Raw genomic sequence first — 24,386 nt, 5'->3', positions numbered from 1 at the left:
GGTTATGATCAACGCTCTAGCATTGAGATCGGAGGGTTAGGATCAAACTATGGAAATGATTTTTTGGGCACAACCTATTTAGGCTGTGACCCATCTAATGGACGGTTTGGATCATCCTATGGTGCGGGCCATACCGTACTTTTAATAAAGTGAGGAGTTCCCTCATCAAAATACAGTAGTGCTGATAACATTTACCTTGAGAAACATGGATCTATCATGTACTGTGAATATTAATACAATTCATGATTTTGAGGGCAATTGTAAGTTCATCCCTTTACCCATTCGCTCATCAAATAATCCTAGCCCCTTGATCAAAGGTGATTAAATAGGCGTCTTATAACATGTTAGGCTCTTGTCTTAATCACTAAACACAATGTGTTATCAAGACAAATATTTCCATATAGTACAAAAAATGCTGCAGAAATAAGATCTAACAGAGTTGAATTCTCAAACACTTCCATCCACTCCCTGTTCATCCTTGAGGTCAAATTAATCCGTCAAAATTTTGTAAATGGTATTTTAAAAATTTATAAGACGTGATTATTTCATGAAAATAAATATATAAGTATAGAGTAATTTTGCAAAAAATAGATTATTATTTTTTTACAAGAATCAACTAAAACTTATATTTTGGCATAATCAATAATCAAGTATAAATAAAATAATTATGTTTAAGTATCATGCATCTATTTAGTGCTGTAAGAATCTTAAATTAAATATAATGAACTCTATTTCATAGAATGCCTTATAGCCCCCCCCCCCCCCCCCCCCCCCCCAAAGTTCACCATAATGGCTTCTCTAGTAAATACAACTCATCATTGGAGTGCTAGAGTATGTCTGATTGCGGTTAGTACAAAATGAGATGCCAATAAATACTAGTTTAAAGATACATCTACTATACATTTCCAGTTAACTTTGGTGTGCTCTCACTAAGTGAAGCTTCAATTTGCAAGACATATTCATTTTTGCATAAGAATTTCAAGTATGATAAGATCTATTTTCCTTTGATTTTGAAATTACTGGAAGATTGTTGAAAATATTTTTAAAATTTTTATTTATTTTAAAAATATTTTACTCTTGAAAATGAATTTTCTAAAGTAATTTTGTAAAAGGATTGTGGAGTTTAAAGTTTATTACCACATTGGAAGTTTGGAAAGGTAGATAAGGGTATATAAAGCCTCTCCCACTTACCTTAAAATTTTACTTTATGAGCTTATGGCTCATGGTGTAAGCGCGCTCATTGGGGTAGTGAGTTGTAGGGAGATAGAGGCGCATGTAGCACTTTAAGGCACATGTAGCAATTTGGATGCGCAATTAGGTGCCTTAAATTTTTTACGTTGAGATCTAGGTCATTCATTACGATCGGACTTGATCTTGATTGATTATACTCATTAGATGATGATCAGTGGACAGTCAAGATCTAGCATTATCTAGAGTGTAGGTTAACGATCAGGCATGTACCTTGTTGTGTGATCGGTCCCGAACCAACTGTTAGAAAATAATTGAATCGTGGTCCAACGATTGACCATTTGATGATTGGATTCACGAATGGGTGCGATTTGGAGATGATCTAGACCGTATACTCAAGATCAAGTGTGATATAATGGCCAGAATTCGGCCCCCACTGATCAATGGTGATCAGGAGTACTTCTAATTTTCATACAAAAGGTACCAATAGGTCTATAAAAGTCCACTAACCCACCTGTGAAAAATCCTTATCCTTACTATTCTAAAAGCCTAAACCCATGTATTTTCGTCAACCAACTTTCTATATAATTCCCTACCCTTGTCTTTTAAATCTTCCTCCTACATCCCAATTTGGCCAGGACAATTTTGCCATTTCCTTAGTGATTTACCTTGAATGTTGAATCTTCGTCACGTGCTTTGACGTTGGTTAATTCCGTCTGTATCCCTCTGCTTGGGTTTCCTTTGCTTTCCTGCTATGTCCTTTTTTGCCTGGGCATATTTGTCATTTCAGTAGTTTTGCTATTTCCCCGCCACATGTCTCTCGCACATCGCAGGTGTCGTCTCCTAGCTTTTAGCCTTTGTACGTGTCCCGGTTTTCCCTTCCTACTTTTTACGTGTAAAAAACCAAAACAGGGAAGAGGAAAATTTGGTCTGCGCCTTCTATCCGGGCCATTTCAGCATTTTTCATCTCTTGCTTTGCCTCTGAACATAAGTTCTCATCATTTTTCCTTAAATTTTCTTCTTTTTTCTATAAACATTTCATGAATCTCATGTTCTCTAATCTGGTTATCTATTTTTTTTTTCCAGGTTCTGAATCTTCTAATGGCGTTTCTAAAGATGAGTCTCATGTGCATGTGAGTAAAAAATGGCATAAAGGACACTGGAAGTTGCAGAGAACTTGAATACAAAAAATCATGACCATAAAGTAAGGGTTTAAAATCTAAAACTTTATTTTATTTTATGGGTATTTTTACTATTTTGAATTTCTGGGACTTGGGTTTGATCAGCTGAATTTTTAGTGCACATTTTATTTTAGTGATGTGAATTTTTAGGGCACATTTTATTTTAGTGAAGTAAGAGATGATTATTTTGTTTTATAGGATGAAAAATAGATATCCATGGTTTGTTTGTCACGGTCAGTCATTCCAGCCATCAAGAAATCCATTTCTCCAAATGCTGCTCTATGATGCCTAATATTCAATTAGACGAAGAAGGGTTTGATAATTTCCAATATGGTCCTTGGGCGTAGGGTGGGAACCAAAATATAGAGCCATGGGAAGCAATGATTATCATATCTTTCAACTTTACATACTTATAAGGCCTTCTGATGCAGGACAAACAATTGTTTTTTTGTAATGAAATTTTTTAAGTGGCTATAAAGCTTTTTGATGTAGAACAGGAGGTCTTCAATGTGCATCAAGAAGAGCTTTATAAACGACAGTCTGGATTCTATTTATTTGAATAGTAAGCTTTTCCTTAATGTCTAACAAGTAGTCTTTATACGCTGAAATGGATTCAAATGTGACATTGTTGATTGTAGGTAGCAAAGAACAGAACCCGGGCAGTTGCAAATATGTTTTCTCTCCCCGTCTTCTCACAAAAGCCTATGACGGTGCAAATTAGCTGTGGCTCTCATATGTCCAGTAGCTATCACCAGGTTTAATCTACAAACATTATTTGCACATTCTCATAGTTAACTCCAAACTATTTCCATATAGCATTTATGCTCTTAGGTTTATTTGAGTTTTATTGAAGCATTAATTTGGTTTTACTTAATTTTCAATTAAATCTTCTCCATATCTCTTTAGCTTCTCCATATTCCAATTCAGCAAGTCTTACTTTGGTTATCCAATAACCCAACAAATCAATGAAAAAACAAGGTCACCATGATCATCATGGCTGTGTAGAGGTATTTGTATCTTGCCGTTGTTTAAAAATTAAGATGCACACTGTTATTTTGGAACTTGCAATTGTTTGCATTTTTTGCCATATTTGGCAGCTTGTATTTACCTCGGGTCTATTCTTGCTCATGGACTGCAATTATTTGGACAATTGGAAATACTCTAATCTTCCATGTTTTCTTTATTCCTTCTTTTTAAGTAACTGTTCATTTTTTATTTGATCATGGAAATCTCATTACTTTCTTGATTTGATACCTTTTTTAGGTGATAAGCTTACCGGATACCTTTGGGGAGTAGGCGATTTTGCCAACAACATCAGGACCCTTTAAGCATCCACTATGAGAACCCGAGATGATGTTATTTTGGTTGAGGAAATTTTTATAGGTATTTTAACACACACACCACTCACACACACACACACACACACACACACACAATCTCTCTCTCCATACACATTCTTTTCTCTGAGTAGTATATGAGCTTGGTTGTAGGTATTTACACTAGGTTACTCAAGGAATCCATGGTAGTATTTATGTTAGCTATTCTATCAATAATGAGTCAAGGACGACTTAACACAAATCATAAAGCTGCTCATTTACCTCTAGTTCTAAATTCTTTGCTCTTAGCATTCCAACTGTACACTCGAATTCGTGATGTAGTGCTTTTAGCTGCAAATAAATAAAACAAAAACACAAATTTAATCGAACCATCTCCCCCAATAAAACCATGTACACTAAAAAAATAAAAAATTGAATTGTTTCTGGTACTTGGCGATGAATCATCACCATCATACATGCTGGTATTAGAGTTCAGATGATCTGCGCTGTCCATGTGCAGGCGGCCTACAAATGATGGGCCACAATAAAAATAAGTAAGTAATCATCAATATGACAATCCTAACCACGAAGTCAATGACCTTTTGCTTGTCGAACGTTAACGTGGAGTGTTTTTAATTTTTGACAACCCATTTAAAGGCCACAAACCAGATTGATAATGGTCAAGATTGTCTTAAGGGAGCAATTTAGCACCATGGCCCATGAGCCCATCCATGGGAGGCACCCCCATATGGAGGGATTGGATCATCTGACAGTACAAGATTGGGTATTCTGGTCATGGGTTCATCGCCATAATTCTCCAAACTCCCTCGAGAGGGTTTGTTCTAAATTGAAAACTATACAACAAGAATTTTAATGATAATGATGAAACAACAAATAATGATACGGAGAGTACTCTATTTGATGCTTTAGGGTGACAATATTGTTCTTTAAATGTTGGCTACTTATAGTGAACATAGCAACATGCAAGATGTTCCAACTCTCGAAGAAGAATGTTGTAAAGGAACAGTAATTATTCTTCGTTTCAAAGCAGCTTTGTTCGGTTTATAGGGATTCAATCCAACTGTGCATGGGCACACCAACGGATTCCATAGTGTTACACGTATATGGTCCAAATTTTGTTTATGCCTCTTATCTATTGTCCATTTGGGTTTTTTTTAGACCAGAGATATTCTTCTTGTGGTGTGTGGTGTGTTCATATTTATTTTTTCGTCTCTGTATATTGTCCGTTTGGGTCCAATTTTTTTTTTGTAGACTACAGATATTCTTCCTGTGGTGTGGATTCTATCTCTCTGATGCATTATATCTATGAAGAATTTTGATTTTCAATGATCATTAAAAAATTCTTCTTATAGAAGGGAAGAAAACATAGAGTGAGAAGTCATTGAGTTGTAGTTCTTTGGTTTGAATTTTAGTCCTATTGGAAAGTTTGGGTTTTCATGATCATTGGAAAAAATTAAGTCATTTGCTTATAGAGAAAGAAAGAAAAACTTTATAAATCTCTCAATTCGTTGAGTTGAAGCTCTTAGGTTTGGATTTTAGTCATATTGAAGGGTTGGTTGTTGGGTGATCGAATAACTGACTAAATATGGGTAGTAGAAACTTCATCTTTTTATCGATAATGAAGAAGGACAGAAGGTTAAAAACTTCATCTTTCTGTAATTTGTTTGCTAAGATCAACACAAAACATGTTAGGTTTCTTAATTGATTTACCCTGAACACATGCAAATTGGATATGTTTGCTTATTTTCATTGATCTAAAGTCCCATTATTGTTAGTCATGTTGAAAAGTTTGGGTTATGATCTGACAGTATAGAGTTTTGGTTTCCAATAATCTTTTTCCTTCATTGGGTAAATCTATCTATGGAATGTTTTGGTTTTCCATGATCATTAAAAAATCATCATCTTATAATAGAAAGGAATAAAACTTTTCCTTCATTGGGTAAATCTATCTACGGAATGTTTTGGTTTTCAATGATCATTAAAAAATCATCATCTTATAATAGAAAGGAATAAACTTAGAGAGCATTTGTTGAGTTGAAGCTCTTTTGGTTTGGATTTTAGTCCGGTTGAAAAGTTTGGGTTTATGATGTGGTAGTATGGTGTTTAAGTTTGCAATGATCAGTAGAAAAAAAAATCATTTCTCTAATAGAGAAAGAAAGAAAAACTTTATAATCTTCACTTCGTTGAGTTGAAGCTTTAGGTTTGGATTTTAGTCCTATTGAAGCTTTGGCTGTTGGGTGATTGATTAACTGACTAAACATGGGTAGTAGAAATTCCATCTTTCTATAGAAAATGTTCATTAACCCAGGTCAAAAATCACCAAGGGAAAAAAAGAAGATATACCATGAAGCTAATATTGTAACGACTAAGTTGGAGCAATCCCCTCTTTCCATTACTGATCATCAAGACCCATCGTGCTCTGATTCCCCCTTGGTAGATTGGCTCACATATTAGGGGTGGAACTCAGGACAATTTTCGGGAATTCGGGTTGAGATTTTATCTTAATATCGGGCCAGGTTCGGATTGATTCCTATTCATTTTTTAGCATAAGCTCAACCCAACCTGACCCGACCCAAGTTGAACCCCTACCACATATTGAACCATATTTATAAATTTTATTTACAAGCACAAACTTCTTATGACACAAACAAATGTTCGCTGCCATTTAAAATCCTTGCAAAATATTATCTATAATATGGCTGGATTTTTATTCTTTCATAGGCTCATTTGCAGGACATAACATCTGTAATATATGACTCCTTTAATCGAAATTGAAATGATTCAATAGGTCGTGTTTTCAATGGATTTTCTATTCAATATATATGTCCTAGGCTATGTGTTTGACATTGAGACATAGTAATAGATTTTTCTTAATTGTTCTCTTTTTAGGTTGTTGTCTGACTTATTGTCTCTGTAAAATGTTGGATTCAGGCGTTTGTTTGCTATGAAGATTTAGGTTGGAAAAGGTAGAGTTTGCAAACAGTGTTCCTCGGGACAAGAAAGTAATCCCATGGAAGCTTACCCTGCATCAAATAGGACTCGATGCGGTTCGTACTCACAAGAATTTAGTGTTTAAGGAGAAGGAAGAATATTTATCATTGGCTTGGGATATTTTTGTTGAAGATGTTGGTTACAGCCAAGGAATGAGTGATCCTTGCTCCCCGATTGTCCTTTGCAAATGCATTTTGCATCAATCACTCAAGTCATTGATCCAAAGCTTCATCAGCACTTTGAGATGCTTGGTGGAGGAGACTATCTATTTGCATGCTGTATCCAAGAAGTGAGATGGATGTTCAAGGCTTGAATAAAATTTAGGTGCAGAGAGGCTCACTTTAACCTTGAGTTGGTTTTTGGATATCCTTTTTGGGCCTTCGCATCCTGGTGACTCTGCTGGTTCACTATGCTGCAGAACTCCAAACATATTTTATTCGTACTTCACAGTGGTTTTTTATGACATGTTAATTTCTCAATGTTTTTGTTTAAAACTATGTTTAGGGTCCAATTTTGTTACCTGGAACTACTGTTCCTAATTACGGGAGTTGATGGTGAATTGTCTATGGTTGATTGAATGGACCCTGATGCTCCATAATTTCTTTCTTAAACGTTTGTGGCTAAGTGAAGATGAACATGAGATGAATGTAAGAACTTTTTATTATGCAAATATTGACAAAAAGGTATATTTAGATTTATATTTATGATCTCAATTTACATGAGATTAGCACACGAGCTTTTTATAATGCAAATATTGACAAAAACATAAATTTAGATTTATATGTTATGCTTTCAATTGGTCTCGGAATTGGATGCCAAACCTGTTTCTAATCTATTTGTAAATTTGGCGTTAGCAAATGGATATTACTCTTCTTTGAAAGAGTATGTGGAGAGGTTCGTGGCTGCTGTTTTAACAAACTTCAAATTTATTTTTCATGAATCTCTCCATGTTGCCTTCAGAGAGGAAAGACTTTCCCTACTGATGAAGCATAACTTATATGGTGTGGGTTTATTTCTTGAGACCGATTGGAGACTATCAATTTGTCGAGTTTGTAAATGCAAGTATTTCTTGGTTTTGGATTTTTCGTACGAAAGTTTTACTACCTACTTATATTATTTTGTCATTGAAATTGCTACTAGCACAATGGGGAGATTATCCTCTCTTATTCGGGACCTGTAGACACCCCATTTTGACCGGACCCTTTTCTCCCAAGATTAGATAAATTTCTGAAATCCAATAAGGTCCCGAAGTCAAATAAGTTTTTGCGGAGTTAGACCCGAATGCGAGGAAAATCTTAAGTTTTGTCGACCTGTGATGCTCGTCGACAGGTGTAAGGTTCCTAGAGGATGGTTAATATTTCAAGGAGGATGCCCGCAAAATTTCAAATAAAATGGACGAAAAAAAAAAGGCGTGCCAAATTTGTGCAGTTATTCGATACGTGTGTGCAGATATCCCCCCCTTTTTTCTATAAAAGACAATGCTCAATGAGGGGATTTTCCTTTTGGCAAGGGCGATTTTGTAATTAGGGTGTGGCTTTTGGTGTAAGCAATCTTTTATGGCCATTAGATCAGATCAGAGGGTTAGGAATCATGTAGAGAGGAGGGAATCTTTGCCTTTTTTTTTACTGGGACCACCCCTTGTAGTATAAAATAGCAGAAGTAAATGCACTAGAGTGGGCTGTCTGGGGAATAAAAGGGGCGAAAATATCATTTTTTTTTCTGTTAAGTAGCCCATGAACTAGGGTTTCAGAGAGAGGTTTTCCCATTTTTTCGGCTGCAAACAGAGAGAAAGAGAGCTGGGAGAGAAAGGTAGAGGGGAAGAGGGAGCCGCCGGCCGCTTACTCTTCCTCCACCATCATCTTCTCCATTTAACCCACCAAACCTCCGGTCATTTTCTTCTTTCCTCTGCTTGAGCCACTTCTCCCCCACCACCGGCCAACCCCATCGAACCCATCCCACCACCATCTTCTCCAATCCAACCTCGTCGGCCAGCCGCCCCTATCAAACCCCTAATCCGATTCTCATCTCTTCTCACCACAACCACCTTCATATCCACCATCATCCTCCCCCTCTGCAACCCATTTTCATCTACGCATCCTCTCCGATGGGTTCTTCACCGGAATCCTGCTACCTCCAATCGACAGCCTCAACCACCACTCCCACCAAAACCAATCTCCATTAAACCCTTCTCCATTTCCACCATTTCTAACCTAAAACCCACATCAGCACCACCTCCACCATCAGCCACCACCCCATCTGTAACCCTCAAACCCTATCCCCTGTTTTTGACCCTTTTCCACCTCCGGCAAACCCATTGATTCCGGCAAGCTTGCCGGAATCCGATCAAACCCACACCATCCGATCTCCCATCTCCATGTTCAACCTTCCATCTGTCAAGATCTACCTCAAACCCGTTTGATTCTTCTTGCAGAGAGAAGCGAAAGAGGTTTTCTCATTTTTGCTAGAAAATGCAGAGAGGGAGAGAAACGGAGAGAGAGAGAGGAAGAGAAGTAGTTGGGGAAGATGAGCTTGAATTTTTGGAGTAGGTTTTGGCTTATGTTTGGCAGGGCAAGTAGTCTGGGAAGATTGATTTGATTTATTGAAGTGGGTTTCTATTTGATTTGGCAACAAAGGGGGGTTTGGGAAGATGGGTTTGATCCATTGAACTGTGTTTCTGTTAATTATGATAAGGAGGTGATCCATTCAAAGCATAGGCAATAGGGGGCTATGAATCTTGGACTCTGGCTTTCGCCCACCAAAGTCGCATCCCAACTCCGGCTAAGGAATATCAGCTCCTTCTACATCGTCATCACGGCGACCCGGTGCCGTTATCACTAAGGTACCTGTTCTTCATGATAGTGGTGTCATAATTAGATATAAAATGAGCCCAGTGTCCTCTATTTCACATCTTCACTTATGCAGTAGTTCTTGTAATGCTTAAGGTTGGAGTTCCTCTTAAATTGGGAAGCATGGTATTTTGATCATATTGTCATTTTCATAATGCTTGATCTGCGTGGGTTGGTATTAAGCTCTTGTATGTTAAAAGCCTAAGGTGTTTAAGATCAGGAAAATAGAATGATCTGTAGTTTTCTTCTTCAGTTGAGGTAAATGGGTGAGCTGCAGATTTTTGCGATTATTCTGTTATAGTAATCTGTTTGCTTGATCAAATCTTTCTCTCCAGGCTAGGGATATCTTAATCATTATGTTTAACAGTGAAGTGAATGTCCCCCCCTTTTCTCATTATTTGACTGTCTTTCGCAATCCATTACAATTTTAAATGATCTTTCAATAATGGAGTAAGGAAGAGAAGATTGGATGGGTTCATGTCCTTATAGGAATGAAGCTGTACAAATGGGTTGGGGCTGTCTAAGCAAGATACTCAACAAGTTGATCAAAGGCAAATCTCTGCATCTTAGGTCGAGTCAGCTTCATTTCATATGGAACAAGTTGGTCGAAGGGACAAACCCCTCATTATCACTTCTTTGATTACCACTTAAACTTTACTCTAACATTCGGAGTACATATAGGATTTCAGTGTCCTGATCTTCGTTTGTCATCTCCATTAGTCTTTTCAGGATCATCCCTGTCTTTTAGAGAGTCATTGACTCATTCTCTTTTGGTAGTGCTATTAGAGAGTCCCTGACTCGTTTGCGCTCCCCGTCTAGTGTGGTTAGTTAGAAGTTTTTCCATTAGAGACTAACTCAGTCTTATTAGAGCCTTCTCTGCTTGGGATCTTAGATTGTTTTCTCTGTTCTTGGGACGCTATCTTTCGTGTGGTGGTTCGTCTCTTTGAGACGCTAGTTGCTTATTCGGGGTTTCCCCTTTTAGATTCAGGGCTTCGCCCTAGTTTGTGGTGTTACTTGCATGTTCCCTGTAAGAGTGAAATCATTTTAAGATCCAAAAGCTTTGAAATCATTTAAAAAATCCAAAAAACATCAGAAATTCGAAATCCAAAAACATTGGAAAAGCTTTAAAATCTCAAAAACATTAGAAATTTAAAACATAAAAAAAAAACATTTGAAAACATAAAAAACCTTAAAAAAATCTAAAGTGTTGAGTGTTTCTTTTAGAAGCGTAGTTTGAGAGTTCGTTTCGAACTACGTTGGCTTGATCCTCTTCCACGAGGTACGTAGTGCAGCTTGAGATTCTTATCTCAGGTCCAGCCAAACTTTGTAAATAAATCTTTTAACCTTTTTTTTTAAAAAATATAAAAATCTTCCAAAATATTATTTTTCGGAAAGATCTTCCTCTAGAGTTAGGACTTTGTTCTAGATAGAGAGTTTTAGAGTTAGAAGTTTGTCTTTTGTTGTGTGCTTGTTGTGTGTTTGTGTTAGAGTTAGGAGTTTGTCCTAGCTAGGAGCGCCTCCGTCCGGTCAGTTGGCGATTCACATCGCCGACTGATGACTAGGTCTTGGATACGTTAGCGATCCCATTGTTTTCCTTAGGACGCACAACCTAGTTACACATAGGTTGTAGGAACCACCTGCATTAGCGTATGGCTAACTAGCATTTAGTTAGGGCATATAGGGTGTCCTAAAATTCACAATTCACTGGAATTTAAATAATCGTTCAAGAAGCTTTAATAACTAGTCCGGTCTTTTAGATCGAGTCTAAGATAGAGGTCTAGGTGTCTTAGGCATCATAGTTTAGAATAGGTGCGAAGAACTACGTTGCCTTGATTCTCGTGGAGGCGGGGATACGTAGGCTTCTTTGGATGAATACCAGATCATCCGAGGACTCGGGCTAAATCGTTTAGAGTCTTAGGATTTGTTGTTTTGTTATGTTGTGTGTTTTGCTATGTTTTCTTACTTTCATGCGCAGACCTTATACCTGTAGCTGTAGCATGCATGTGTTTGTCCACCAGAACTTAGGCACCAGTTAGGTATGTCACTCATAACCTAGCAATATTTAGGTGGCACATCTTTCATTTATTTTTTTATGTGCTTATTATTTCTATTCTCAGGAAATGCATGCTTAGATAGACGACTCATGAGGATTATTCCCATTTCTCATGATTTTTGCCCAATACTCTTCGAGGTTAATAATAAATGGCATAAGAGACCAAGTGTTCGCACTCGGGCGAATTGGGGGCGTTCTTCGGACCTTCTCCATTCGTCATCAGGCACGAACCTTTTGTATCTCTGGTTATCCATTGCAAACAGAGCATTTGTTTTGGTTCCATGGCGCATCCATGGATGGCGACTCTGAGTTATTTTTAGATATATCTTGGTTTCGAGCCCTGGCTCCGGATCAGGATGTGTCTCTTTTCCTTTTTATATCGCCACTCATGCTATGTTGTGAGGGTGGCACCTGTTTCGAGAGTTCCTTGGTAGAGCTCTCCTTCACGTTGTGGAGATCATGAGGGTGTCAGGGACCCGTTCCCTCGCCGTCCTCGGATCGGGGTCCACAGGACCCGCAGGTTTTTCTGACGCAAATGAAGCAGAAGTCGCGGCTCTGCCTTTTGGGCTTAGATGGTTCGCGGCTAATAACTTCGGGCTATTACTTTTTGGGCTTAGATGGTTCACAGCTAATAACCTCGGGCCCCTAATAGCCGAGGGGGATTCGGCAAACACTATTGCTTGGGCATGTAATAGGAGCTGTGGTTTACGGGTGATTGCGCGCATCCGGAGGGAATTAGTCCCACTCTACAAAGTGGGGTGGGGACACCCTACTTCATAAAAAAAAAAAAAAAAACCTATTGCATGTTAGTCCTCTATTGTAGTGATGATCAATCATGTGTTTGTATGCTCTGTTTATTAGTGTTCTCTTGCCTTTCAAGTTGATAGATTGTTGAATGACATAGTGAAGTAAAAGTCTCATCAGAAGATAAGAAAACATTTGGAGTAGATGCAGTCGTTGCCATCTCCCTTGGAGTTCTGAAAGAAAGCCAAGTGATCCATAAAGTTTACTTCTTGAATGGAAGGAAGCAGTTGAAAAACTTGTTTCAACTTCCAATTGGAATTCATGACAAGACTGCATTGTATTTGGAGTTTCTGACAACTTTTTCTAGCCCAAATGTGGAGTTTTTGTTTTTTGGGTACTTGCAGCAACATCTTTTGAATCTATTCATCTCCTGAGTCTTCACAAGGTGATTGCCTAGCCCGGCCAATGACATTGGGAAGGTGTCTGATGAAGATTGTCTAAAATAAACATGTATTTTGCAGTTTTATGTAATAAAATACTTAAAGTCCCACGTGCAAGTGTTGCATGTGCACTTTTACTAGTACAATAAATACGAAAGCACAGAGTGGTTTGAATTGCTTCGTTCTTTTTACATTAGTATTCTTTTTTATTCCAATTTATGATTTGTGCAGAAACATGCTTTGAAGCAATCTTATTCATCGGGCATCACAATATTCTGCAACATTGTATGAAGCTTAAACATGCAATTTTTAAACTTGTAGTTCATATCGGCTACTGATATTGGTACTTCCATGTTTTGATAATGACTGAACTCACTTTGTCTTTTCTTTTCAATTGGTTATAGAGAGATATGTATTGGGTAGAGTTGGCGACCCAATGGTTACATGGTTTATTGTTAGTAGTTTTTACTGAACGGAATGCTATGTTTATTATCTAACTAACTTAAAGATATGATCCTTATGTTTGGCTCAAAGATCTTGCTGGCCAAGTGGGAGAATGTTAGGAGTTGTGTGCGAGTAGGGACCGGATGAGAGAATAAATAAACATTTATGGGAAGAAACACAACTCCTCATCACGCTGGTTCCCTCCCCAAAAGTCTCTTACATTTACACCCCTTCTTTTATGGCTTTTCACTTAATGCCTTTTCACAAAACCAACTAACAAAATGATCTAGGCCGTTGATCTTGCACATGCCACATCCACCGTTAGGATAATTTCCTAACATTCTCCCACTTGGCCAGCAAGATCTTTGAGCCAAACATAAGGATCATATCTTTAAGTTAGTTAGATAATAAACACAACATTCCGTTCAGCAAAAACTACTAACAATAAACCATGTAACCATTGGGTCACCAACTCTACCCAATAGCCTTCCCCACGATTATATCATTAGTAATACTTACTAACATGAATGTAAACGCATACATGCATAAGATGTAAATATGGTCCAAAACAGTGTACAGACATTCTACCTCTTACTCACAATCCATTTACGTAATGTGCACAAAAATGGAGCGGTAGAAAATAATATATATCAGAATCATAAAATAAAATGTGATCACAACAGTGTATCTCAATACCTAATGCAGACTCCCACTGTCATAGGCTATCAAAAGTGTCAACCAACCTTATGCGCGCTACATGCTCTCTGAAGAGCTTTGGTGACAAGCCCTCAGTCAAAGGATCTGCCAACATAAGTGCGGTGCTTATGTAATCTTCAGATACACACTGATTCTGAACTTCCTCATGACAATATGTCAATACATTGACCCCATTACTTGATTTGTCGTTCTTGGAATTGTAAAACCGCAGCGGAATTATCACAATACATTCTCAGTAACTTGTCGACTATCAACAAGATAAAACCCTGAGACAAAATTCTGTGACTTCAAGGCATAGTACAAGGGCTTGAAGTACATAATAAACTCCGTACCCAAGGTGGAAGCAACTGAGTCTCAATTTGACATTCTTCCACGATTTAGGACTTTCTGCAAAATATACTAGAGCAGAACTCTAGGTGTTCCGACAACAGTCGGAATTAGATTAACCAATCACACTAGGGTTATCTCATTTACTTTATGTGAGCATTAAACCTTTAGTCCCTTACAGACAATATATAATCTTTTGGCAAATTTCCAATGATCCATACATAAATAACATTGGTACTTTCTAAATTTGCCCACCATATAGGTTATACATAGATAGGTGCAGATTTAAACATTCAATAGACCCCAATTGCGGAACTATTAGGGAACCTCTTTATCTGCTCCTATAATGAATCGATTATGAGACCTTGGAACTGACTGAATATATCACCCTTAACTATAGGAACACTACAAATGGAGTAATTTATCCATGTTCAATACTTAGGACTTTACCAAGATAGGCTTTCTGCAATCTCAGCAATCCTCGAGTCCCAACTAGGTGAATCTAAACTCTTATTATGTAGGATGCTTCACCTGAATTCTTTTGTATGAATATCATTGAACATGGCTAAGTACTACTAGCAAGTAGTATACCATCAACACATAACACGAGAAAAATAATATTACTCCTCTGACCTTAAGATATATCCATTATCCTGTGACAATTCCTTAAAACTTAACATAGAGAGTACTTGATGAAACTTTATGTACAATTGTCGGAAAGTTTGCTCTAAACCTTAAGCAGAATCTCTAAGTCTACAGACTATGTGCCTCTTTCCTTAGCTTCAAGGATTGTTCGGTAGTCGTCACCATCAAAACATCTATAATGTGGGTTGTTAACTTATATGTGTCTTTTAATGTTCCAATGAGCATTGGTACCACCTTATCTTGGATCACCAGTACCGGTACTACAATCTGGTTCTCCTTAAAGGTGATTTTACTAAAGACACTACACTCCCACTAAGGTCACCATCATTTAGAAGTCTTGGCACATTTAATCCCGACAATATATGTATTATGGGTCAATCAACAGAACCTAAAACCCTTAAATACTTTAAGATAATCTATGAAATTGCAACTTATGGTCATAGAGCTTAATCACTATATTCGTGGGTTATAAACTTTTGCCTCATGTAAACAACCCAAAGTTGCATGTTTCCCGATTACAGCTTCCTTATGATCCATAAATCTTAAAGGGTCTTAGGCACAGCATTACTTGGATCATAAAATACATGGGTGTTTTAAGAGTTTTAACCCACAATCTTAGGCAACAGAGAGTTGCATAAATGACCCTTATTGTTTTGATCGTTTACGTCAAGTTAATTCTCGACTCTTACCTTATAGATCACAAACCAAGATAGGGCCTCCTACTTCTGATTAGAGAGACATATTTAAATATGGCTAGAAAATTTAACCAAAAGGGTAACACCTTCTGCCACCAACTGTCAGAGTCCAAAGATCCAAGATGTCATTGTGAATGACCTTTAGTAGATCAATACTCTTGGTGACACCCTAAACCGATTAATCTTTGTATATTTCTCCTTCAACGTACCCTGTATCATTGTTTAAATCGGTAAAATCAAGTGAATCTAGAATTCTTCTTTTACCCAAATATCCTCAGATATGTGGTTAAAAAACTTAAGCCACTGATTGGATAAATTCTTGTTCACTCGATTTCATTTATTTCTAACAATACTGATTATCTCATTCTAATGCAATGTGGGCCAAGTCTGACATTGAGAGAAGTGTAATCCAAGTCAATAAAGATTGCTTTGAAGAGAACCAAAATCACTAAATGGAAAATGGAAAACTAGAGAGAATCCATTATACTTCTAGACCTTGATTCATAGCCAAAGGAATCAAGTTTTCTAGAATAAGGTCTCCAGTTCATATGAAACCAAAATTTCAGAAAAGAGTGGCGAGTAATAATGGATTCAACAACCACCTTTATTCTATTTCCCGATATAATGGTATACTCTCCTCTACTAAACACCTGACTCGCACCAAGACCTCACATAGAATTCTAAATGTGAATAGTAATGCCTTAATCTATTCACAAATCTTTTTCCGGAGTACTTACGAAATAGAAATCATAATATACAAAGATATGGTATTAATTCCAGGCCATATCGAACTTAAGGGATCCATACTTTATGTGTCATTTATTATTCAAGATAATGTCACTTGATACTAAGTTCACTCTCTTTAATTGATAATGCTAAGACTAGTCTATATCTTCAGGACTCTAATGTTGCCATTTAAAATAACCAAGAGGTGTGTCGAAAGTGAGCACAACCAAGGTTCTGAATCTAAAGCCTTTCAAAGTGTGCTCAAACCTACAACTTTGGTGAATATACTTTAAGGTTATCAAAATACATCATAAGGGTATTTGCAAGTGCTTCCAATGATCCTCTAAACTATTCACTAACTACATTCAAGAACTCCTTTGCATTTTCGAGTCTTAAAAACATCTCGAATTGCATAAAAAATGGAGGTCTACCATTACTACTAGAGTGATACTAACATTGAACTCCCACTATTCATAAGCATCTTTTAGATGTGGGTTTAGTGAGCCTGTCATTCAATGATACATAGTCTAGCCTTTTGTAGTCTTGAATTATACAGATCTATTCTATCACTTGCTAAGGTTTCTGACCCACTAAAGTACTCAACATAATCGGTATCTAGAAAAGACACTAAGATACCAACAACTTCAAGGTCACAAACACAGACTTGCAGTTCCAAACATGCTCACTTCTTATAACACCTATTCAGTCCACAAATGAAGTTTAATTAACTCAATCCACGATTTTAATCAATCCAACTGCAAAGAATGACTAAAATGTATAAAATCATGATTATACATAAGTGTGCTTCTAATTAGATACCATATGTGCCATCGTGGGCCGTCCGTTGGGCCGTGCCATGATGCAGAATTGGTTTATACTTTAGAAAACACAATACCATGATTATGAAGAGACACCGGTGTACCACCGTGGGTCGTCCGTTGGGCCGTGCCACGGCACACAATTGGTTCTCACATACAATACTCAGTTAATCTATCTTAAGGGAAAATTAGTTAGATTGCCCAGAATCACAAAAAAAAAACACAAAAATGTGACCCCGACGAAACATCAGACGTGTCATTGTGGGTCGTTCGTTGGGCCGTGCGACAACACACAAACGATTTTCAATTCAGGAAATCACAATACTGTGATTCTGGCGAGACACCAGGCGTGTCACCATGGGCCGTTCGTTGGGCTGTGCCACAACACACAATTGACTCTCCCATGAGACCAACTAGGGCAAGATAACCCTATACTTGAGGCGCACATCACCGTCGGACAGAAGCATAACCCCAAACCAGGTTACCCAGGCCTAGCCCTCTCACACCGCCTATTTGTGCAAAACAACAGTCATCCGTTGGGCTAAGTGTTGCTCTTGGATAAATAGTCGCAACTGAAAGTGGTTCATAGTCCATAAATGTGTCATTGTATGCGACACGGTTCTCAAAATTAACCCCTTAAGCGATTTCGTTTCCCAGTCGGAATCGCAGTTCTTTGTTCATTCATTTAGTGACCAATCATAACAAGATATAGTTCAATTTCAACTAAAAATAATGAACATCGTAATAAACTTGTGTATACAAAACCAACTTTCAAGTTCCATGATCAAACATAATTCAATGTTTTAGGTTTTAAAAATACACACTATCAGTTTATTATAACCATAAGCTTGGGTTTTAAGCATATCTGGCATGAACTAATGTGCATTCAAGTTAAAAGTTTAGTCCCATATATGATTTCAACTAATCATTTTAACCCTTAAGTTATATGCAAAACATAAAGCATATAAACAACATATATGGGTTCTTAAGTTAAGAATTAGAAACCAAAGGTGTTCATTGACTGAGTTTTAATCATTAAACAACATCAAAACTTTACATAACTGGGTCTCTATGACATTTAGTTAATTCTTTAAGAGTTTGAAATCAAAATTAAACTCAAGGCCCACTTTAAAAAACCCAAAAATTATAAAATTACACTGGAATTTTAAAATTCAGACTCTGAATACCAAAACAGACCTTGGAAACGGGTTCAGAATGGTCTAAAACCATAGGAATGGTCTAACCGAAGTTCAAAACCCCAAAATATTTGACTTAAAATGAAACTTACAAAACCAAAAGTCTTGATTTTACACTGTAACTATATCATACAGTGCTTAAATACCAAAAATGACCTCAAAAATAGGTCCAGAATGGTCTGTAACCTTAGGAACCAATCTAAACCGAGCCCAAAACTCTAAAACTTTTGACTCAAAACCAAATTTATAAAGTCAAAAGTGTTAAAAATACACTATGTGTATTATACAGTGCTCAAATGGCAAAATAGATAGAAAAAATGGTTTCAAAGGGTTGCAAAATGTTCGGAACCAGTTTTACTAGGGTTAAAACCCTAAAATATTTGACTCGAAAACCAACTTGAAAAATCAAAGGTTTTTGAATTTATACTATACCTATATGATACAGATACCAAATGCCAAAACTGACCTAAAAACTGGATTCAGAAGGGTGCAAAACCTCCAGAACCGCTATAATCTGACCAAAAATTTCACAAAAATGGGCCAAACCGAGTTAAACACAGATTTGGGCCGTTTGGGCCTATGAGCCGGTTCAGGTCAGGTTGGGCCAAGCGGTCTGGTGGGCTTAGAGGGTCTACTGGGCCCTTTTTAATTGAAAAGTCCGTCGCGGATCCTTGATGGGCCCGCGCGGCCCGGTTCGGCCCGCCAAGCCCGACACTATTCATCGTCTTCTTCATTAAAATAGTGAAAATTCTAGCAAAATCCGAAAAAACACTCAAAGTTCGATTTATTATTGCGGCTTCGTTTGAAGTCCGATTGAGGCTCAGAATACGCCGTTGGACTCGTCTCTCGACGAACTTCGTAACCAAGCCGAAAAATCTCCTATCGGACAAGCCGGTAGCCGGTGGCACACTGTTTTCCGGCGAGGTCCAAAACTTCCCCAAAAGTTAAAATTTTCATCTTTAAATCGCCGCCAAACGCAATCCAGACATTGGATCGACGAACCGTTTGTTGCGTTGGATTCATGGGAACACAAGCAACATTTCAGTACCATTTAATCATCAATCCGACTCCAGAATTGATGGCGGCACTCAAAATACAAGTTTTCACAAACCCTATTTCAATCACTTTTAATGCGATTTTCTCGCCATTTTCTCTCCGGAACCGTGGCTCTGATACCACATGTAAGTGTTCATGTCCAAACTATGCACAACGTGATTGATTTCAACTTCGTACACAAACAAGTCACTAGAAATCTGCTTCAAGTACATTATGTCTCTTTACAGGGTCAACAGATAGATATACTCGCAATAGGGTCTTTAACACAACGTTTTCACTTCTATCCAGCAAGCTTACTCTACCACATACACCATATTGCGCTTGAAGGGGAGTGATAGGGGCAACACCTAACCTCCCAAATGTCTCTCTTCCCTGATGCAGATAACACCTAACCTAGTGTTTCTTCGATCCTTGCCATATGCTCCTCTAATCGCTCATCTATTAACTTATCTTCTTTAACTATCATCAATTTGTAACTTTTATCATTTACCTTTTTTCTTTAGGGGTGCAACACGGGCTTCATCTCATGAAGTCACTTATCCTAGTACTACTCCCGGCCAAGCACGCTTAATTTCTATCATTTATCTTGTATTTCTTATAACTCTTATAAATTTAAGTTGGACAAAGGATATCAACATTGTGCGATACACAAGTTCCAGCAGTTCTTGTTTATTTTCAAGTTGTATCCCTTGTCATTGCTAGTGATGAGTAGTCGTGTTAGCTGGATGTGTTTTAATACTATGATATCAGCACTCTTTAGGTTTTGATAATGACATTCTTCACTTTGTTAAACACTTTGTAAATGTTTATTAATAGCTTTTTGTGAACTATAACAGTGACTAATTATAAACTTTAAAATGAAGGGAGTTGGCCTTCATAAAATATGGGTCTTCATCTATCATTTCCCCTTTTGTATTATGGACTGCCTTATCTACACATGCTGAGAGTAACAAGGAATATGATACACCATTGTTTATGTTAAAAGGTGGTTGTGAGTGCAACATATCGTTTGTTTGTTGCTAATGAGAGAAGACTACGAAAATTAAAAACTGGATTTGGCACCTTTAAAGTGGAACTAGGTTGTTTTGGTGCATTTGTATACGCAGATAAAAGCATTGACTGAGAATATCATTTCCTTTCTTTATTAAAAGCTACCTTATCTACACATGCGGAAAGTAAACGAATATTATACGCCATTACTTACGTCAGAAAGATAATTGAAGTTACAGTGCTAATTATCGTTATTTGAAGGCTCTAATGAGAGAGGCCTACAAGAACTAAAAACCAGATTGGCATATTTAAATAGAAAGTAAGTGGTTTTGTTGCATTTGGTCACGCAGATAGAAACAGAATTGGCCAACTATCGATCTATAAAAAGAAAAAAGGGTGGCCCAGTGCATGAGGCTCCCGCCATTTGTGGGGTCTGGGGAGGGCTAGATTTATTTCAGCCATGAAAGATGTGGCTACATGTTGACATTTTTTATGATCTAAAGGAGACGGCTGAAGTAGGCGAACACTTGGCCCAGCGGGTGACCATGCTAGGCACTAGCTTGAAATAGTAGTTCGGAATTTTATCTTCCAAAATCATCATGGATAAATATTTTCCAAATCCAAATCAAGTTTCATGTATGTGTGTGTGAAAGAGGGGGAAAATGGACCGGTAAGTGGGCAAATTTATACCCGCCCATTTCCCCCTCTTTCACCTCCATAGTTTGAAGGGTTGGGATGATCCTATGTAGCTGATTTTTTGGGCACCCTCTATCTAAGTCAGGGCCTATCAAATGACCGGTTCGGATCACCCCAAAAATGTGGGCCCACCATGGTTTTAGCAGTCACCTCATATAAGCTTATATGAGGGGCCGCTCACAATCACTTTCCCCTATATATATATATGAGCTATCTGAGCAACTGCTTCAAAAACTCATGTGGCCCACATTTTTGGGGTGATCCAAAGCATTCATTTGAAAGGCCCATCCATGGATAGGGTGTGTACCAAAAATCAGCCTTATAGGATCATCCTAACCCAATCGAAGGTGAAGGGGAAAATGGACAGACACTGTTTCTGATCATTTTTTCCCTCAACAAATGGCAGGGTTAGGATGATCCTAAAGGCTCATTTTTGGTACACACCCTATCCATGTAAGGGCCTTCGAAATGAATGCTTTGGATCACCCAAAAAATGTGGGGCCACATGAGTTTTTGAAGCAGCTGCTCAGATAAGCTATTTGGATAAGCTATTTGACCAGCTGTGCAGGAACACTTTTTCTCTCTCTCTCTCTCTCTCTATATATATATATATATATATATATATATATATATATATATATATGAGCAATGATAGATACAAGGGAGCCCTTGCATAAAGAGCCGCAAAAGGGCTCTTCATTAGATCCATGTCATTTTCAGTTACATTTTAAAATCGGTTGAAAATGTAAAATCAGCTACATTTGATGACATGGATTCAATCAATAGCCCTTTTTGGCTCTTTATGCAAGGGCTCGCTTGTGTCTATCATTCCTCATATATATATGCTTTTTAAATCCTCCCTTACATAGATAGGTTGTGCCCAAAAAATCAGCTCCATAGGATCATCCTAACCCTTCAATTTTTGGAGGTTAAAAATTGACAGATTTGTGGAGGCTTATACCCATCCACTTTAACCTCCACAAATCGAAGGGTTAGGACAATCCTGTGGAGCAGATTTTTTGTGCACACTCTATCTATCTTTGCACTATCCCAATGAATGATTTGGATCCAATGTAGGCCCATATCTATTTTTGAGCTCTTGCTCAGATAACTTATCTGAGGTATCGTGCAGAAAACATTTCCTCATATATATATATATATATGAGGAATAAGAGTGTGCGGTCGAGGGCCAAAAACTCATGTGGGCCCACATTGTTAGGATGGCCCAAAGCATTCATTTGCAAGACCCCATCATTCGAGCGCACACTCTTATTCCTCTATATATATATATATATATAGAGAGAGAGAGAACATTTCCTACACACTTGTGTAGGTAAGTTACCTACACACTACCTTAAAATACAGTGGGGGCCCACATTGTTTGGGTGATCCAAACCATTCATTTGAATGGTCCTCACATAGATAGGTTGTCCACAAAAAATCAGATCCATAGGATCATCCTAACCATTCAAACTATGGAGGCAAAAAATGGACTAATTTGTGAAGGTTTATACACGTCCATTTTACCTCCACAAATCGTAGGGTTGGGATGATCCTATGGATCTGATTTTTTGTGGACACACTATCTATGTGAGGACCATTCAAATGAATTGTTTGGATCTCCCAAACAATGTGGGTCCCCCACTGTATTTTAAGGTAGTGTGTAGGTAACTTACCTACACAAGTGTGTAGGAAATGTTCTCTCATATATATATATATATATATATATATATATATATATATATATATATATATATATATATGAAAAGGTTTCTAAGCTCAAGCTCAAATAGCTTATCTGAGCTAGAGCTCAGAAATAGCGTGGGTGCTTATGTTGTTTTGGTTATGTTAGATATTGATTCTATAGGACCTAACATAGATAGGGTGTCCCTAAGAAATCATCTCCATAGGATCATTCCACGCATTGATTTGTGGAGGTTTAAAATGGACGGCTAGAAATTTGGTCCATTTTGTGCCTCTATAGATCGAATGGTTAGGATGATTGTATGGAGATGGTTTCTTAGGAACACCCTATCTACGCCAGGATCTATAGAATGAATGGGTTGGATGAGTGAAACAACATGGGAGATGGAGTATTTATAGTGGCTAGCTCAGATAAGCTATTTGTGCTTGAGCTCAGAAACCACGCCCCCATATATATATATATATATATATATATATATATATACACACACACACACACACACACTAATAAAAAATCCCTGCGATGCACGGGCTGATAAAGAACTGTACGGACCACATCATAGGTTGATCCAAACCTTCCATGTGATGGAACACAACATCAATAGGTTGTGCCCCTAAAATTATTTCCATAGGCTGATCCTAGCCCTCCAATCTATAGAGATTTTCATAATTTAAAAAGCATAAAGGAGGGGGGTAGGATTGAAATTATGTGACTTTCAAGGGTGCCTTTGTTAAAAAGCATAAAGGATGGGGTATGATTGAAAATATGTGGGTTGAATGGGTTCCTTTGTTAAAAAAATGTAAAAAAAAGTGATGTGCAATTCTCAAAGAATTTTGGGAGAAATTCAAATAATTCTCTCCTTTTCTCTTATGCTATATATATTATAGCAGAAGAGAAAGAGAAATTAGAGATTTTTTTGAATATTTCCAAAATTCTGTGAGATTTACACGTTAGCCTTCTTTGCTTTTCTCACGAAATACACCCAGTAAACTATTTAATTTCGGTCCTACCCCTGTGTATGCAGATACAACTTCAAAAAATCATTACTTTGACGCATGTACTCTCAGATGAATTAAATGCATGAGAGGAAAAAAACAAAAAAGTGGCAAACAACCCATTCTCTCTCCCTTGAATTTTACCATTCACCCCTTTGCTGCTGTGCGTATTAAGTACATACATGAAAGGGTAAAATCGGGACTCTGGAATCCTTTATGCTACGTGTCCTCGGTAGTAAGAGATATTTATCTATCTATTTAATAAGATACGGAAATTCAGAATTATTTTTTACTTTGTTGAAAAAACCATTAGCTTGACAGGTGGAAGATTAAAATGTTTAGGGATTTGCTAGCATCCATCATAGAAGACATGTCGCAGATGTTCTGTTGCAGATTTTCTCTTCATTCACGAGGTCGCTGCTGCCAGTTGCAACAAACCATCCGCGAAATGCCTTTAGCATTGGACGCTAGCACATCCCAAATGTTATGTTGATCAAAAGTCAACATTTGCGGCTGTTAGCGCACACCATAGGGTGATCCAAATCGTCCATTTGATGGCTAAAACCATTATCCAGCCCCACTATTGGATGATCCAA

The 24,386-nt window shown here is 37.6% G+C and overlaps 1 long non-coding RNA gene across 7 annotated transcripts; it reads left to right on the top strand.

Annotated features, from left to right (window-relative positions):
• Positions 1–2,084: 2,084 nt before the first annotated feature.
• LOC143848646 (uncharacterized) lies at positions 2,085–7,395 on the top strand. 7 transcript variants are annotated; one of them, XR_013235437.1, is made up of 6 exons: positions 2,085–2,179; positions 2,275–2,392; positions 2,568–2,931; positions 3,008–3,124; positions 3,633–3,752; positions 6,638–7,395. It is a non-coding gene; the product is annotated as an uncharacterized LOC143848646 (long non-coding RNA). The 7 variants fall into 7 exon arrangements; XR_013235441.1 differs by having other exon boundaries at positions 2,102–2,392; positions 2,568–2,602; positions 2,867–2,931; XR_013235438.1 differs by lacking the exon at positions 2,568–2,931.
• The last annotated feature ends 16,991 nt before the right edge of the window (positions 7,396–24,386 follow it).

The sequence above is a fragment of the Tasmannia lanceolata genome, unplaced genomic scaffold (genome assembly GCF_043159265.1).
Source record: "Tasmannia lanceolata isolate RefF3 unplaced genomic scaffold, GAP_Taslan_0.1 ptg000016l, whole genome shotgun sequence".
Classification (NCBI taxonomy): domain Eukaryota; kingdom Viridiplantae; phylum Streptophyta; class Magnoliopsida; order Canellales; family Winteraceae; genus Tasmannia; species Tasmannia lanceolata.
Note: the sequence above shows the minus strand (reverse complement) of the source record. Positions and strands in the feature narration are given on the sequence as shown.